The sequence below is a fragment of the Papio anubis genome, chromosome 5, assembly GCF_008728515.1.
Source record: "Papio anubis isolate 15944 chromosome 5, Panubis1.0, whole genome shotgun sequence".
In the NCBI taxonomy this organism is placed as follows: domain Eukaryota; kingdom Metazoa; phylum Chordata; class Mammalia; order Primates; family Cercopithecidae; genus Papio; species Papio anubis.
This window is the reverse complement of record NC_044980.1, coordinates 47598242-47617474: the sequence shown is the minus strand read 5'-3', so window position 1 is coordinate 47617474 and position 19233 is coordinate 47598242. Positions and strand designations below refer to the sequence as shown.

The window sequence follows — 19233 nt, the reverse complement described above, 5'->3', positions numbered from 1 at the left end:
GAATAGAGAGGAGTCACTTGTTCCTACCACGGACTTCCGGCATCCTAGCAGCAGAACTCACGAACCCCACGGACACCTGAGCTGACACAAAGAGAGCTACTTAGAGAGGTGGCAGAGGCAGGACACTAGCCAGCGCGGAGCCCAGAGGGTTTGACAACGGCAGAACATGGCCAAAGACGCCCATCCCTCAAGGCCTGCCGTGCTCCTATAGGAGACTTTAGCTTTAGGGTGACTGTTGGACCTGGACAGAGCAGGGCAGTCTTGCCCGTGGGATGGGGCCAATCCTATCTGAGCATCTCCCCGTCTCCTGGCCTTTCCAGGAGCTCCAACCTGACCACGGCCGCTTGCAGAGCAGCTTCAGATGCCCAACCAGAGTGCTTCCTAGGGCACCTCATCAGAGCTCCTGCACTGACAGAAAATGCCTGGCCATCAGGAGGGCTCCAGCAGAACAGCCCCTACCGAAGCACAATGGTTTACCTGCAGGATCCCCCAACGGCAGCCTCCCCAACCACAGCCTCTCCCCACCATTTTGCCAGCATGCACTTGCCCATGCCCCACACCCCTCCACGTCCCCCCAACACTGCTTTGCTGGCCCACACATGCCAGAAGACCTTGTCTCTCCTCCCCTGCCAGTGAATGCTCATCCTACCACACCCCCGGCTGATGTGTGGGCACCCTGCTATCCTGGCATGAATGCACACAGGAATATTGGCAACCTCATCCCCACTGGTGCCCCGCCCCTGCTGTGCTGCTACCACGTACCACCAGCAGGAGCTCATGTAGAAATGCTGCCGCCCTGCTCCTTCTGGAGCCCCAACCCAGCTGACACATGTGCACGCAGCCATGCTGCCACAGCTGCTGTCACATAAAAGTGAGCATAGATCCTGCTGCCACCACCCCAACAAAGAGCTTTGGCTGGCATTCCCCATCGGAGAGTTGTGGACGATATAGACCGTGAACACTTTGGCCCCTCCAGTGCAGCAGATGCCTAACCCTGAGGAACCAGAGAACAAAGCTGGGGGCCCAGTACCAGTTCCTCAGAGTTACAGTATGCAGCCCAGGAGTGCAGGGCTGAGCCTTTGCTCCCTATAATCTTACAGAGACAATGCCAGTTCGCTAAACACCACAATGAACTCCTCAAAGGGCATCAAAGAAGATAAAAGCAAAAAACAACCCATCCAAAAAGTAGCAATTTCAAAGACTGAAGGAACATCAGCCCACACATGACAAAGAAACAGCCCATGAACTCTGACAACTCATAAAGCCAGAATGTCTCCTTACTTCCAAACAACAGCACTAGTTCCCCAGCAATGGTTCTTAACCAGCCTGAAGTGGCTGAAATGACAGAACTAGAATTCACAATATGAATAGAAATGAAGATCATCAAGGTTCAGGAGAAAGTCAAAACCCAATCCAAGGAATCTCAGGAATACAATGAAATAATACAGGAGCTGAAAGACAAAATGACTATTTCAAGAAATAAATAAATTCATCTGATAGAGCTGAAAAACTCACTTCAAGAATTTCGTAATACAATCACAAGTATTAACAGCAGAATATACCAAGCTGATGAAAAAATGTCAGAGCTCAAAGACCAGTTCTCCGAATTAACTCAGACAAAAATAAAGAAAAAAGAATAAAAAAGAATGAACAAAACCTCCAGGAAATATGGGAGTATGTAAAGAGACCAAATCTATGATTCATTGGTATCCCTGAAAGAAAGGGGAAGAAAGACAGCAACTTGGAAAACATATTTGAGGATATCATCCATGAAAATTTCCCCAACCTCATTGCAGAGAACAACATTTAAATTCAGGAAATGCAGAGAACCCCTGCAAGATACCAGACAAGATGATCATCCCCAAAACACATCGTCATCAGATTCTCCAAAACCGAAAATAAAATAAAGAACAAATGTTAAAGGAAGCCAGAAAGAAGAGCTAGGCCACCTATAAAGGGAACCCCATCAGGCTAACAATGAACCTTACAAGCAGAAATACTACAAGTCAGAAGAGATTTGAGGTCTACATTCAGCATTCTTGAACAAAAGCAGTTCCAATCAAGAATTTCATTTCCAGCCAAACTAAGCTTCGTAAGTGAAGGAGAAATAAGATCCTTTTCAGATAAGCACATGCTAAGGGAATTAGTTACCACCAGACCTCTCCCTTACAAGAGGTCCTTAGTGGGGTGCTAGATATGGAAAGGAAAGACTGTTAGCAGCTACCACAAAAACACACTTAAGTACATAGACCATTGACACTGTAAAGCAACTACACAATCAAGTCTGTATAACAATCAGCTAACATGATGATAGGATCAAATTCACACAAATCAATGTGAACCTTGAGTATAAATGGGCTGAATGCCCCAGTTAAAAGGCACAGAGTGGCAAGTTGGAGAAAGAAGCAAGACCCAACTGTATGCTGTCTTCAAGAGAGCCATCTCACATGTGATGACACCTGTAGACTCAAAGTAAAGAGCTGGAGAAAAATCTACTAAGCAAACAGAGAAGTGAAAAAAGCAGAGGCTGCTATTCTAATTTCAGACAAAATTGACTTTAAACCAACAACAATCAGAAAGGACAAAGAAGGGCATTATATCATGTAAAGGGTTCAATTCAACAAGAAGATCTAACTATCCTAAACATGTATGCACTCAAAATAGGGACACCCAGATTCATAAAACAAGTCCTTAGAGACCTACAAAGACTTAGATAACCACACAATAATAATGGGCAACTTCAACACCCCACTGACAGTATTAGACAGATCATTGAGGCAGAAAACTAACAAAGATATTTAGGACCTGAATTTGACACTTGACCAAATGGACCTAATAGACATCTAAGAACTTTCTACCCCAAAACAACATAATACACATTCTTCTCATCTGCACAAGGTACATACTCTAACACTGACAACACAATTAGCCATAAAACAATTCTCAGCAAATTAAAAAAATTCAAAAAGTCATACCAACCACACTCTTGGACAACAGCACAATAAAAACAGAAATCAATATGGAGAAGATTGCTCAAAACCAAATAATTGCATCTAAATTAAACATCCTGCTCCTGAATGATCTTTGGGTAAACAATGAAATTAAGGCAGAAGTCAGGAAATTCTTTGAAACTAATGAAAGCAAAGATAAAACATATGAGAATCTCTGGGACACAGCAAAACCAATATTAAGTGGAAAGTTGATAGTGTTAAACATACATGTGAGAAAGTTAGAAAGATCTCAAATTAACAACCTAATGTCACACCTATGGGAGCTAGAACAATAAGAACAAGCCAACTCCAAAGCTAGCAGAAGGCAACATATAACCAAAATCAGAGAAGAACTGAATGAAATTGAGGTACAAAAACCCATACAAAAGATCAACAAATTCAGGAATTCAGGAGTTCTTTTTTTCTTTATTTTCTTTTTCTTTTTTTTTTTTTTTCTGAAGATAGACTGCTAGCTAGACTAAAAACAAAAAGAGAGGCAATTAAAATAAACACAATCAGAAATGACAAAGGGGATATCATCAGCAACCTCACAGAAATACTAAAAACCCTTAGAGTCTATTATGAACACCTCTATGCACACAAACTAGAAAACCTAGAAGAACTACATGCATTCCTGGAAACATACAACCTCCTAATATTGAACCACAAAGAAATCGAAACTGGATAGATGAATAGTGAGTTTTGGAATTGAATGAGTAAGAAAAAGCTTACCAACCAGAAAAAAGCCCAGGACCTGACGAATTCATAACTGAATTCTACCAGATGTATAAAGAAGAACTGGTACCATTCCTACTAAAACTATTCCAAAAAAATGAGGAGGAGGGACTCTTTCCTAACTCGTTCTGTGAAGCCAGAATTATTCTGATAACAAATCCTGGTAGAAACACGATAAAAAAGAAAACTTGAGGCCAACATCCCTGATGAACATAGAAGAAAAATCCTCAATAAAGTACCAGCAAGTCAAATCCAGCAGCACATCAAAAAGCTAATCCACCATGATCAAGTAGGTTTTATCCCTCGGATGCAAGGTTGGTGCAACATACGCCAATTAATAAATGTGATTCATCACATAAACAGAACTAAAAACAAAAACCACATGATCATCTGAATAGATGCAGAAAAACCTTTCAATAAAATTCAACATCCTTTCATGTTAAATACCCTCAACAAATTAGGTTCTGAAGAAACATACCTCAAAGTAATAAGAACCACCTGTGACAAACCCACAGCCAATGTCATACTGAATGGGCAAAAGTGGGAAGCATTCTCTTAGAGAACCAGAACAAGACAAGGATGCTGACTCTCACTACTCTTATTTACCATATTACTGGTAGTCATAGCCAAAGCAATCGCACAAGAGAAAGAAATAAAAGCATCTAAATAGAAAGGGAGGAAGTCAAACTATTTGTTGGCAGATGATATGATTCTATACCTAGAAAATGTCATAGTCTCTGCTATGCTCCTAGATTTGATAAGCAACTTCAGCAAAGTTTAAGGATACAAGATTGACATACAAAAATCAGTAGCATTCCTATACATCAATAACGTCCAAGCTGAGGGCCAAAACAAGAAAATAATCCCATTCACAAAATTCACAAAAAGAATGCAATACCTAGGAGTACAGATAACCGGGGAAGTGGAAGATCTCTACAGAGATGTTCTGAAAGAAATCCTAGATGATACAAACAAATGGAAAAACATTTCATGCTTGTGGCTAAGAAGAATCAATATTGTTAAAATGGCCATACTTCCCAATCCAATTTATAGATTCAATGCCATTACTATCAAATTATTAATGACATTCTTCACAGAATTAGAAAAAAAAACTATATTTAAAATTCATATGGAATCAAAAAGAGCCTGAATAGCAAAAATAATCTAAGAAAAAAGAAAAAAGTTAGAGGCATCACATTATCCAACTTCAAACTATACTAAAAGGCTGCAGTAATGAAAACAACATGGTACTGGCACAAAAATGGACACATAGATGAATGGCACAGAATAGAGAGCCCCAGAAATAAAGTTGTACACTTACAACCATCTGATCTTTGACAAAGTTGACAAAAAAAAGAAAGAAATAGGGAAAGGACTGCCCATTTACTAAATGGTGTTGGGATAACTGGCTAGTCATATGCCGAAGATTGATACTTCCTTCCTTACACCATACACAAAAATCAACTCAAGATAGATTTAAGGACTTAAATGCAAAACCTGAAACTATAAAACCCTGGAAGATAATCTAGGAAATACCATTCTGAACACTGACTTTGGCAAGGATTTCATGATAAAGATGCCAAAAGCAGTTACAATAAAACAAAATTGACAAGTGAGACCTAATTAAACTAAAAAGCTTCTGTACAGCAAAACAAACTATCAACAGAGTAAACAGACAAGCTACAGAGTGGGAGAGAGTATTCAAAAACTATGTATCTGGAAAAGGTTTAATATACAGAATCTGTATGGAACTTAAGCAAATTTACAAGCAAAAAACCAAACAACCCCATTAAAAAGTGGGCAAAGGAAATTAACCAACGCTTTCAAAAGAAGACATACATGTGACCAACAAGTATATGAAAAAATGCTCCACACCATTGATCTTTAGAGAAATACAAGTCAAGGCCACAATGAGATATCATCTCATACCAGTCAGCATGGCTAGCAATAAAAAGTAAAGTAAAAAAAAAAAACAAAAACAGATGCTGGTGAGGTTGTAGAGAAAAGGGATCACTTATAAACTGCTGGTAGGAATGTAAATTAGTTCTGCCATTGTGGAAAGCAGTTTAGTGACTTCTCAAAGAACTTAAAACAGAATTATCATTTGACCCAGCAATCCCATTATTAGGTATATACCCAAAGGACTATAAATTGTTTTACCATAAAGACACATGCATGCCCATGTTCATTGCAGTGCTATTCACAATAGCAAAGACATGGAGTCACCTAAATACCCACCAAGGGTAGACTGGATAAAGAAAATATGGTATATATATATGGAATATTATGCAGCAATAAAAAAGAATGAGATCACGTTCTTCTCAGCAACATGGATGGAGCCGGAGGCTGTTATCCCAGCAAACTAATGCGGGAACAGAAAACCAAATACCACATTTTCTCACTTATAAGTGGGAGATAAATACTGAGTACACATGGACACAAAGAAGGGAACCATAGACACTGGAGCCTACTTGAGGGTGGAGGGTGGAAGGAGGTTGAGCACTGAAAAACTACCTATCAGGTACTATGCTTATTACCAGGGTGATGAATTTTCTGTACACCAAACCCTCGTGTAACTTAAATTACTTATATAACAAACCTGCACATGTACCCCTGAACCTAAAATAAAAGTTTTTTTTGTTGTTGTTGTTGTTTTTTAAAGCTATATTATCTGACAAGACCTTTAGGTAAATGTGAGTAACTTAAATAGAGGCAGTATGACCTCCCACTTGAATCCAAGTCTTATTGTTTAAAAATAACAATAGAGAGCAACAAATGCTGATGCTTAAGACAAAATCATTTCTTCCTTCTCCAAAAGTAAAAATAGAAATTAATTTTTTTAACATTCTTTAAAACTTTCCAGTCAATTCAAGTCACCATTTGGATATAATGTTGCTCTCTGGTACCATGAACAGAAAACCAAAGCTATCTCATGTGTATTAGGAACAAACTCATCCTTTTTTATCCAAATAAATCCAAATGCATCCACAAACATTAAAAATTCTCAGCAAGAGTGTACAGTAGGAGAATAGTTTCCCACCTTGTAGAAACTGTTAATCATCATTGAAATTCAAAATACAGTCCTCATCCTGAGGAAATCTCCACTCTAGCGTGTAGTGCAGAATGACAGCTAGGCTGTGCTGAACTTCCTAAGACTATAATGATATTTTACACATAAATAACCCCTTACTGCTCCCAAGGATTTTTTTTTTTAATAATCATGACAATTTCTTTGTACTTAATTTACACAGATTTTGCTAAAATAAATGATGACAAATTTGTTTTCAAATACACTCATTACTTACATTTTAAGTTGGCAGATTCTTCCACTTTGTAACTTTGATGTCTGGATGCATGAGACCATATTCTCAGCCTTGAGGACCTTGTTTCTGTAGCTCTGACTGGTTCTAATTCCAACATCCTTCTGATTCCGAGTTTTCTTCGTCCCATCCTACCTTCCTCCCTTATTATCAATTCCCTCACTCCCCCCCTCCCACTCACATATTCACCACCACTACATGGAATCTCTCAAAGTTCTTTTTAAACACTATTACTCTGATGCAATCATTTATTATTTAATGGGGAAAATATTTTATACTTATATTTTAGAGAGAAACTATCTTTGTGTAGAAAAGTCCTTGATAAACTGAGGTGCAGATAAAACTTTTAGGGTATCAGTAATAAAGAGGCAGGGCCACTAAGGAGGAAGCTGAACAGGATTTTGAGGGAAGCAGGAACAATGACAAGAGGGAAAGAAAGGATGACCAGCAACATAGCAGTGTGGTTGGAAACTTGCAGAAACAGGGATGCCTAACACGGTAGTTTAGCCTGTTTGTATTGCTGTAGTTGGCTTGCTTCTGATCTCACCACACCTTGGAGAAAGCTCACTACACACACAAAGGTTATATATGAATGATTTTGTGGGAAAGTTAAGGAAGAAAATTCAACCTTTTAGGCAAAATAAAGGAACAACTAGAGGATTAGTCTGCTGGCAAAGACAGTCCTCTATGGGTCTCTTGCCCCTCTGTATGTCTTAATGGATGCATTAGTTTCCTCTGGCTGCTGTAACAAATTACCATAAATGTTGTGGTTTAAAACAGCAGAAGTTTATTCTCTCACAGTTCTGAAGGTCAGAAGTCCAAAATCAAGGTGTAGGCAGGCTCTGCTGCTCTGCTCCCTCTGGAGGCTCCAGAGAAGAATTCATTTCTTGTTTCTTCTAGCTTCTTGGGGCTGTGAGCATTCCTTAACTTGTGTCTGCATCACTCCAATCTCTATCTCTGTGGTCACATTGCCTCCTCCCCTTTATGTGTGTCAAATTTCCCTCTGCCTCACTCTTACAAAAACATTTGTCATTGGATTTAGGTCTCACCAAGATAATCCAGGATGTTTTCATCTCAAGATCCTTAAATTATATCTGTAAAGACCCCTTTTCCAATTACTAGTTCCAGTAATTAAGACGTGGACATATCTTTTTGGGAGCCACTATACTCTGTCACCTGGCCCCCCAAAATTCACATTCATGCCACATGCAAAACACATTCATTAAGGTATCTCAACATTTCCAAACGGCTCAACCCATTACAGAATTAACTTTGAGCTCAAAATCTCATCTAAATATTGTCAGCTCAAAAGTCCCAAATCTCATCATCTAAATTTGGTGTGAGTGAGGTGCCAGGCATGATCTGTCCTGGGGCAAAATTTCTCTCCATCTCTAGGCCTGTGAACCTAGAAAATAGGTTATTTGCTTCCAAAATATAATGGTGGGGCAGGTATCTGATAGACATTCCCATTTCAAAAGGCAGCAATTGGAAGGAGTAAAAGGGTCACCAATCTTAAACAAATTTGATACCTAGCAGGAAATTTTCCATTAGATTTCAAGGCCTGAGAATAATCCTCTGTTGCTCGAGCCTCTGTTCTCTGGGCTCTCAACCATAGGCCTCTGGGCTCTCAACAGCTCCTCTGGCCTCTGCCTCTTGATCACCTTCAGTCAAAGATGGCAATGTTTCTGCTGATATAACATTCTTTAAAAAATTTGTAGGTTTCTTATGTAGGTAATGCAGGATTTATGCCACTAAACAAAAGAGCTCTCCACAGGAAATCTTTCCTGGATAACCTCACTATTTTGATTGCTGCTGAGATATTTGAGAGGATCCAGCAACCACATACCTAATCTGTTCCACAAAAGGATGTCTAGCCACACCTTTTGCTTTCAGAGCATGCTTTTCTAACAATGAAACTCCTAATATGAGTGTCTTCGTTCCGGCTGTTATAACAAAGTACCATAGACTGGGTGGCTTAAAAACAACAGAAATTTATTTCTTAACAGTTCTGGAGATGGAAGTCTAAGATCATTGTGCAGTATGGTCAAGTTCTGGTGAGAGTCTTCTTCCAAGTTTCAGGCTGCTGACTTACTGTTGCATCCTCACAAGGCAGGAAGAGAGATATATTCACATGACCTAATTATGTTCCAAAGACTCCATCTCCAAATGCCATCACACTAGGGATTGTAATTCAACACATGCATTTTGGAGAGACACAAACATTTAGTCAATAGCACTTAGCGCATATATATATATATGAATATATATATTCATATATCATAAGACTTAGCATGCATATATATATATATATATATATATATACTTTTTTTCCAATCTGGATAGGCTGAGAATTTGCCGGATCATCAAGTGGTGATCCTTCAATTTATCTCTTTCCTCTCACAATTTACTGTATCTAGCAGGGAAAAAACAGGTTACACCCTGAACATTTTGCTTGAAAATTTGCTCAGCTAAATATCCAAGCTCCTCACTTAAAAGCTGTGTGCTTTCTGCACAACTATAAGACCCAATTAGGCCAAATTTTCTGCCACTATATGAGGATATTTCCTGCAGTTTCCTACAGCATATTCTTCGTTTCCTTCTGAGCTCTCAGCAGAAGTAGCTTGAGCCTTCATGTTATTACCATCAGTCTCCTCAAGGCAATCAACAGAAACCCTCTTTCCAAATAAGGTAATATTCATAGGTTTTGGGGATTAGAATAGAGACATATTTTGGGGAGACCACCGTTCAACTCAATACAATGGGCATATCAAGAAAGCAAGGCCCTGACTACTATTTATCTGAGCCATTTCTTAGTGTTATGTTTATGGTGAATAATACTGAGGAGTGAGATAATCTCTTACCCCAGGTCAAAGAGCAGGCTTGCTGACTGCTTGCTATAAAGCAGCAGGTCCACCAAGCTCATTGTTTCTTTCCTGTAGTGCACCCCACTGTGTGCAGATGTCTGTCTAGACACCTTCATATAACACCATGAGACTAGAGTGGGGAAAGGGGAACTGATAGAAGCATGCTCGTGCTTGTGCTACCTACTGTGCTGTGAGTAATAAAGTCCTTCTCTGACTCATGCATGTCGTGGCATCTGGCGGCATCCATGAGACAGTATCAGGCTAATGTATTGACTGTACCTAGGGTCGAAATCAAATACCACACCTGGCAGAGTGGAGAATAAACACTCTGCAGTCAGGAAGTGAGGGCACAAATGGTAATGAAAATGCACATCTCCTGGGAGTTCAGAGAAATCTTGAGAGGGCATTGCATTTTCTTATAAGAATGGAATAGGTATTTGAATAAATCTTATCTCAATTTTAAGAGGCAGAGAGACAGACTGTAGTTCACATCTGGTGACAACATCCTGCTTCATGATTTGTGGCTATTTGTTTTTTACAGTGTGTCCATATATCATATGTTTGACACTTACTTTGTGTTCATATCAAAGAAATACATGAGCGTCACTGCCACGGCCAGAAATAAACTCCTTAAAATACCATTAACCCTAAGAGGGTGTTACAAACTGAATTGTGTCTCGCTCAAAATTCCAATATTGAAACCCTAACCCCCATTGTGACTGTACTTAGAGACAGAGTCTTTAATGAAGTGATTAAGGTCAAATGCAGTCCTAAGAGTGAAGCCCTAATCCAGTGTAACTGGTGTCCCTACAAGAAGAAGAAGAGACACCAGAGATCTTTCTCTCTCAGGACACACATAGGGAAAGGTGATGTGAGGACACAGTCAGAAAGCACCCATCTCTAAGCCGGGAAGAGAGACCTCGGTAGAAACCAACACCAACCCTGAGAGAGCCTTGATCTTGAACTTTTCACCTCCAGAACTGTGAGAAAATACGTCTCTGTTGTTGAAGCCACCTAGTCTGTGATATTTTGTTATGATATCCCGAGCTGACTAACACAAGGAGAAAGTAGATTACACCAGAAAATTCCAAATTACTATTTTAAGTTTTGAAGATAATTCTGTCCATATATTTGTGCACTGATATAAATATCAGGACAGATATACACTAATTCCAGTTGTATCATTTAAGGTTTATATTTTGTGTGAAAACAATCCAAAATTGTTTTCGTTTTGTTTGGTAACTGCATCAAGTCCTGGAGTACTGTGGCATGTGTTTAGATCATTTGGAGTCCCTTTCACATTTCAAAAATTCAATCTTCAGCCAGGAACATCTCCAAAAGCCCATTGCAATTGCCTCTAATGTCCATTTATAATGAGTTAGTGCTTCCTAACAGCTCAATAGATTCCCTCTTTTCCATGAGATTGCTGGAGGGTGAGCCACCATCTGGTAGACTTGCTGTCTCTCAGTGACTGAGAGGAAGACAGTGAAATACAGAAGAAAGTGTGTTGGCCCAAGAGTTACTAGAAATACCATCTCATGAAGTCACTTTCTACTTCTCCACTTCTTCCTAAATTGCTTCTATGTGAAAGGATAAACTTTCTTCTTTTTCTCTCCCTCTCTCTCCCCCTGTTTCTCTCTCTCAAAATAGCATATTTTCTGTGTATTTAGCAAGTCAGTGCCTGTCACCTAACTTGCTCATTAGCAGGATATGTCTCACATATCTTGAGGCAATGTATGGAAAAAACAGATATAACTGAAGTTAGTATTTCTTGTATTATGCCCCGGTTCACAAGCCACTTCTCTACAAAGTTCTGGTTGGGTTCTTTTCTGACCATCCTAGCCTGTACATATCTTTCTTCCAACTCCTCTGATGCTCACTACTGGCAGCTGTTACTGTAGTGTGCTTCCTGGAACTCTAACTGCCTGACGCACTTATGTACCACGTTTTTTCCTAGTTTGGGGCTCTGCTCTAGATCGCCTCTTCACATGACAGCGATTTTATCAAGTCATATTCTCTAAAGAGAATAAGAGAATTCATTTCTTCTTCTAGCACGCTAAATTGAATTGTTAAAATTATCATTATTCGTAGTTAGGACAAGCTCCTTTCACTTTCACACCTCCCTGTTTGTAATGCCATGCACAGTTTAGGACAGTTTTCTAAGTTTGCATAGGAGCTACAGCATTTCAAGGCACCTCATGCTTTGTTTCACAGTGATTAATCCAGAAACTTTGAATTGATGAAGTCGATTAATGGATTTTTTTTTTATGTTCTTGTTGTTGAAATATGTTGTGTTAGGATAGAAAAGAGACGGTGACTTTAACCTTTTGCATGTTGAATGAAAATACCTGGCACTGTGAAAACAGAGGAAGGGAAGTGCACAGGGAAGGCCCCTGAGACTTCAGCTTCACTTGTTTTATGATAAATATGCCTCTGACCCTAACAGAGAGGGGTTGTGTCTATTTTGTTCACTGATATATTCCCCAGGACTTAGAGTAATGCCTTGCACATGGTCGCGGTTCAATAATAATCACCAAATAAACACTGATTGTTTCACCTTTCCACCTAACAATACGTTATGAATATAATAGGAGATTAATAAAGAACAGTTTAATTAATAAGTCCTCAGAGTTCTAGACTGATTCAAAGGAAAATGCTTGAATGCAGGCTACTGTGCAGGTATATACATCAATGAATTAAAAGACAGATTAATTTTAAAAATATATACCTATATATACATATGAAAATAATCACACTGTATTTTCTACTTAGAATTTGACAGAACATTTAACTTTTTCAAAAATTTAGCTATAGGAGAACCCTAAAAAGAAGATTGACTATATTATGGGGCGATGGCATGGCAGAAGTATGCTAATACCATTAAGAGATGTACATCTTTTCTTTAAATTTCACAACTGTAACTTTTCTTTTCTTTTTAAATTTTACTTTAAGTTCTGGGATACATGTGCAGAATGTGCAGGTTTGTTACATAGGTAAACGTGTGCCATGGTGATTTGCTGCTCCTATCAACCCATCACCTAGGCATGAAGCCCAGCATGCACTAGCTACTTATCCTGATGCTCTCTCTCCCCCCGCCCCCACTGACAGGCCCCAGTGTGTGTTGTTTCCCTCCCTGTGTCCATGTCTTCTCATTGTTCAGCTGCCACTTACAAGTGAGAACATGCTGTGTTTGGTTTTCTGTTTCTGTGTTAGTTTGTGATGTGCAGCATTTTTAAAGCTGAAAGATCCATTTACTGAGCAAAGCCAACAGTATATCACAGTGCCTAAGAGCTCGGCCTCAGAGGTTTGAATAGTTCTATGACCTTGAGCAACTTCCTTGTTTTGTATAAGCCATTGCTTTTCCATCTGTAAAATAGATATCATGTATATGTTTATCTCATTGTGGTCAGACAATGTATATAAAACTCTCGATGCCGTGTCTAACCAATGGTAAGTACTTAGTAGATTTTGTTTTTATGATTAGTATCATTATGCGCTACTGAGAGGGGCACACTTCTTGAAAAATTTAATAAGGCGTACAAATGTATTATCCTACCTTCATCTCCTTTTTTTTTTTTTGACACAGAGTCTCTCTGTGTCGCCCAGGCTGGAGTGCAGTGGCATAATCTTGGCTCACTGCAACCTCCACCTCCCAGGTCCCAGGTTCCAGCGATTCTCCTACCTCACCCTCCTGTTAGCTGGGATTACAGGTGCCCGTTATGATACTTGGCTAATTTTTGTATTTTTAGTGCAGACAGGGTTTCACCACATTGGCCAGGCTGGTCTCAAACTCCTGACCTCCAGTGATCTGCCCACCTCGGCCTCCCAAAGTGCTAGGATTACAGGCATGAGCCACCGTGCCAGGCCCCCACTTTCATCTCTAACATAAAAAGTGTATCCTGAGCAAATTTATATTTAAGTTTCTGAAAATTGCTGTCTAATGGGTAGGAGGATGACATGTTGCTGCATTTTGCTGAGGCACATGAGAAGCACACCACAAAAGCCAAGAAAATATTATCCATCCATGGACCCTCCAGGAAGTCACACAAACAGGAAGTGGGGTTACTCAGACCCTGACTCTGAACCTAAGCAAATAGACTTCAAACTCTAAAGTGTATCTCATCATCACTCAGAATATGCATGGCAGCGGGAAATGATCACAGGTCACATGAGATCTTTTGAACACATACGTCACCACAGGAAATCTCATTTTCCAAGGGCATTGTCTTCATGTTGAAAGGACAGTAATGCAAGTAGAAAGTCCTCCCCTCCCCCTCCAAAAAAAAAACAAAGCAACTAAACTTAGAAGTTGTAGGCCCTTTGGAAATGACCACACACTGTGTAAAGATTTAAGTTCTGTAATGTTTGGTTTATGACTCTAGTCCTTAAACAAAACATTAGAGCAAAAGCCAAAAGCACAAAAGGACCCTTACAACTGCTTTTGGAATGTAGTGGCATAACATTTCCCCTGCTTTCATTAAAAAAAGAAAGATGCGATTTTCTTAAAAAGTCCTTGCTTTAAGTGTCAAACTTTACATTCACTAAGGATCTAGGTGCTGCTATTCTGTACAGGTGATACTAGAAATGGAAAGAGGAGCTTCTGGAAAGCGGCTGGCTGCCTCAATCCTCCAGTTCCCCAGGCTTGACACTCTGTGTGGGTATATGATAGGCACTCCACAAAAGTCCCTTAAGAAGGTCCCTTAAATAAATGAATAATGATAAAAATGAATGCATACCAAGTGTACTGATTTTTTAAAATAATGTTTATGTGCTTTTACAATCTGCAAAATACTTTTTCACTTATAATCCCCTTTGATTTTCCCAATGACCCAACAAGGTAGGGAATTGTTTGCCTATGACTTATCTAAAGTCACTCAGAAAAATGATGGGATTTAACTTACTCTCCAGAGTTAGAGTTCTCTTTATGTTGCCATGAACATTGAATGTGCTTAATATATGTTTATTTAGTGCAGTGGTGCTCAACTGATGCAATTTTATCCCTCAGAGGACATTTAGTAATGTCTGGGCATATTTTTGGTTGTCACTCTGGGGCAGCTGGAGTAGTGTATTGCTATTAACGTCTAGTGGGTGGAGGACAGGGCTGCTGATCAATATCCTACAATGTACAGACCAGACACCCCCACCCTACCTTACTACTTCAAAAAAATTACCTGGCCCCAATTGTCAATAATATCCATGCCCAAACACTGGTCTAAACACCAAATGGGGCCTCGCATGGTCTCTTAAAAGCTTGTAATCCCAGCACTTTGGGAGGCTGAGGAGGGCAGATCACTTGAGCTGAGGAGTTCAAGACCAGCCTGGGCAAACATCGTGAGATCCTGTCTCTAAAAAATAAAAACAAAAAATAAACAATCAATGGTCTTGTGAGGACCATTAAGTTCATTAAGTTACTACTTTGTTTAAAAATATGTCTGGGAATTTTTTGACACTCCTCATCCATAGGTGGAATCTAAGTCTCCTCCCCCTGAATCTAGGTGAGACTTTGTGACTGCTTTGATGAATAGAGGCAGTTATATGTGATTTCTGAGCCAAGGTTATAAAAGCCATTCCATTCTGCTAGTTTCTTTTGGGATGGTTGCCTTTGGTGCCCTACTCACCATGCAGGAAGTCAACTTACTCCGAGGGCACCATGTGGAGAGGCTTGAGGATACCACAGGAAGAGAGAGAGCTGCCTCCCTCTGACAGTATGTGAGAGACTTTGCGTGAGGCTGCCCAGTCAAGCCATTCTCAAAGCTCTGACCCAAGACACCATGAGAGATAATAAATGAGGTTGTGGTTTTATGTCACTAAACTTTGGGGTGACTGGTTACATGTCAAGGGATAACCAGAACAGTCTACAGATTCAGTTACTCACAGTCAAGTGCTCTGGCAAACAGAATGCCTTCCCTCTCCCTTAAAGGGTTCTGACCCATGGAAGTGTGGAAATCTTAACTAGAAGATTGACATTCCTCAAGTGAAAATGGACTGTAATCAGCCTGTGGGGAATAAAAGACAAAGGGCAGTTTGTCAAAGAGATTTTGAGGAGACCCAATGGGTAGCTTAAAATGATGGACAGTATGCTGGCTGGAGTGCTCTGTTCAGGTTGGAGTCCTGGGCTTTAGTCACTTCAAGGTTGGTTATCATAAGAATAAAGCCGGACACTGAACTAGATAATATCTTGAAGTTTCTTCTAGGTCAAAATTCTAGAATACCCTACTCTAAAAATATTTTTTTCAAAAGATAGGCATTTTTAAATCATAACTTGAAAAAATGCACCCTCATGAATAAAAAGAATGGAAATAAATATGGAGCACCACTTTATATCCATCAAACTTCAAGAAGTAAATGAAAATCTAATGTTGGTGAAACTGATAAATTGCACATTACAGATGGCTACACTGTTCCATATGCAACAAGAGCTAAAAAGCACACACACTCTTTGACATGTAATGCCCCTTCTGGAAATGATCCAGAAGTAAAAAGAAAAGAAAAAACTTCTAGTACAATGATGTTTATAGCCACATTATTTACAGTGGGGGGCAAAATATCCCACAGGAAACAACCTAAATATCCAACAATGGGACAAAAGTTAACCATGGCATGGCAGGATGCATTAAAGTTATAAATATAAAACTCACATGGAAAAGTATATACAAAATATATTACGTGAAAAAAGTGCAGTATTCATTGCATCTAAATAGTGAATATATCTTTGAAAAGATTATGTTCATATAATCACATGTAAATGTCAAAAGAAAGAAATATAAATATTTTTTCTGTTGAGTATTTTAGTATGTGTCATTTTTCTCTAAAGCTATTTAAATATTCAACTTTATGAAGAAAATTCACAAAATAAAAATATTAATCAAGTTTAGTATTTCAATGGACACGTTTACTTCACAGTTAAAGAAAAGGGAGTAATTAATGCAAGCAAATATACAGATATATATTAAAAAGTCAGTTGAATGTATTGGCTAAAAATGTTTTCTATTATAAAATTACATTTTTAGAATACTAACCAATATTGAATATTGCTTTAATCCATTTTGAAAAAAAATCTAATTTTCCATCAGTTAAAATGCCATATCAGTAAATAGTATGAGGGGAATTTGGAAAATTAAAAATCAATATTTTTTTAAAAGGGACTCTAAAGCACTACTCTAGATTTTCTCCTTTGGCAATAAAATACTTCGTTGTTTTAACCAACTCTCCCACTGAAGATCACTGAAAAATTGGAAGAAATATAAAAAAAGATATTTTAGATGTCTTCTAAAGCATCAGATTGCTAAGAAAATGGGGTGAAGAAAGAAGTTCAGAGAAATGACTCAGGCAGACAGTTGGATCACTTTTTTTTTTTTTTTTTTTTTTTAGAAAGGGCCTTGTTCTGTCATCCAGGTTTGCTGCAGCCTTGACCTCTCAGGCTCAAATGATCAAATGATCCTCTTGCCTCAGCCTCCGGCATAGCTGGGACTACAGGCATGCACCACGATTCCTGGCTAATTTTTAAAATTTTTCTTTTGTAGAAACAGAGTCTCACTATATTGACCAGTCTAGGTTCAAATTCCTGGCCTCAAACAATCCTCCTGCCTTGGCTTCCCAAAGTGCTGGGGAGTTGAATCACTTTTTGTCTTGCTAGAGGACAGTGAGGAAAGGGATTTGCCAATCCTAAAAAGGATCTGAAAAGTGAAATCCAAGACCTGTCAAAAGTGGGGTATGTGATAATTCATCCCAGGAATACAGTTTACACTCAAAACTACTGCTCCTTACATGACATGTGAACCATAAGTAAAGCAGCCCTTGAATGAATTGTCTGGGTAACCTATAAAAATCAAGCCCTGAAATTGTATGAAACTGATAGGGAATCCTAGTACCTTCAGGGCACTGATTCAATTAGCAATAATCACACCTCAGATAAACCTCATTGGTCATCACACTGCCACTGCAAAGCTTCTAGGGTATTGTCTCAATAGAAGCAAATGAAAATGCTTTCTTGCTGGGTGTGGTGGCTCACACCTGTAATTCCAGCACTTTGGGAGGCTGAGGTGGGTGGATCACTTGAGGTCAGGAGCTCGAGACCAGCCTGGCCAACATGGTGAAGCCCCGTCTCTACTAAAACTACAAAAATTAGCTGGGCGTAGTGGTGCACACCTGTATTCCCAGCTACTCAGGAATCTGAAGCAGGAGAATCGCTTGAACCCGGGAGTCGGAGGTTGCAGTGAGCCAAGATGGCATCACTGCACTTCAGCCTGGGCAATAGAGTTGGACTTCGTCAAGGATAAAAAAAAAAAAAAAAAAAAAAAAAACAGAAAAGAAAAAAAGAAAATGCTTTCTGTAGAAAAATACCACCCAAGCCTCAAACTATTTTGTCAAATAATTTTTTCTAATATAATGTCTAGCTAAGATAAGCAGGCACCAGAAGAAAGAAGGCAACATAAATGAGAACCAGCGCTAACTTTACAAAAGTTGTGAAGGGGACAAGCTAAACTTAAACACTTTAGCAAAGAAATTTAGAAAAGAACCAAATAGAAACTCATAAACTGAGAAATATAATAAACAACATTAAGAACTCAATGAATGTCTTAACTCCAGAATACACACTGTTGAAACAACAATTAGTGAATAGTAATATCGGATAAAAGAAACTAACCAGAATGAAGTGTAGGCAGACATATGGAGGGAAAATACCATAGAGAGAGTAAGAAACAAAAAAATTATAGAATAGTCACACTCATGAACGTGAATACAAAAATTCTAAACAAAATCCAGCAACCTATAAAAAGAACATGTTGATCAACTTGGGTTCATACCACAAATACTAGGTTTTCATCATATTTTAATATCAATAAATGTACTTTTCCACATTAATAAAGAAGAAAAATTTATGTAATCACCAAAAGATGCAGAAAAATATTTATAAAAGTTAATACTCAATTGTCACTTTAAAAAATATCTTAGCAATCTAGTGATGAAGGAGAACTGTGTGATAAAAATACTATACTATTTACTGTACAGTAGTGAAAACAAAAGAACTACATCTATGTGTAACATATAGATTAATCTCACAAATGTAATGTTAAAAAAAAGTCAAAAACAAAATAATATGTATTGTATAATTGTGTGTGTGTATACTTAAAATCTAGCAAAATTAAGCCCGTGAGTGTAGATGTATATTTAACTAGTAGGAGTATAAATGAAAGCAAGGAAATTAGTGCCAAAAAAATAAGGCTAGAGAAATGGATTTGTGATTGGAAAAGAACATGTAGAGGACTTCTGGGATCCTGGAAATCTTTTATTTATTTATTTATTTTTATCTGAGTTGTGGTT

At 38.7% G+C, this 19233-nt stretch overlaps 1 protein-coding gene across 1 annotated transcript in view; it reads right to left on the bottom strand.

The window, feature by feature from the left end:
* Positions 1-19233, bottom strand: part of ITGA2 (integrin subunit alpha 2) — a 107392-nt gene that overhangs the window by 77531 nt on the left and 10628 nt on the right. The window lies entirely within an intron of this gene.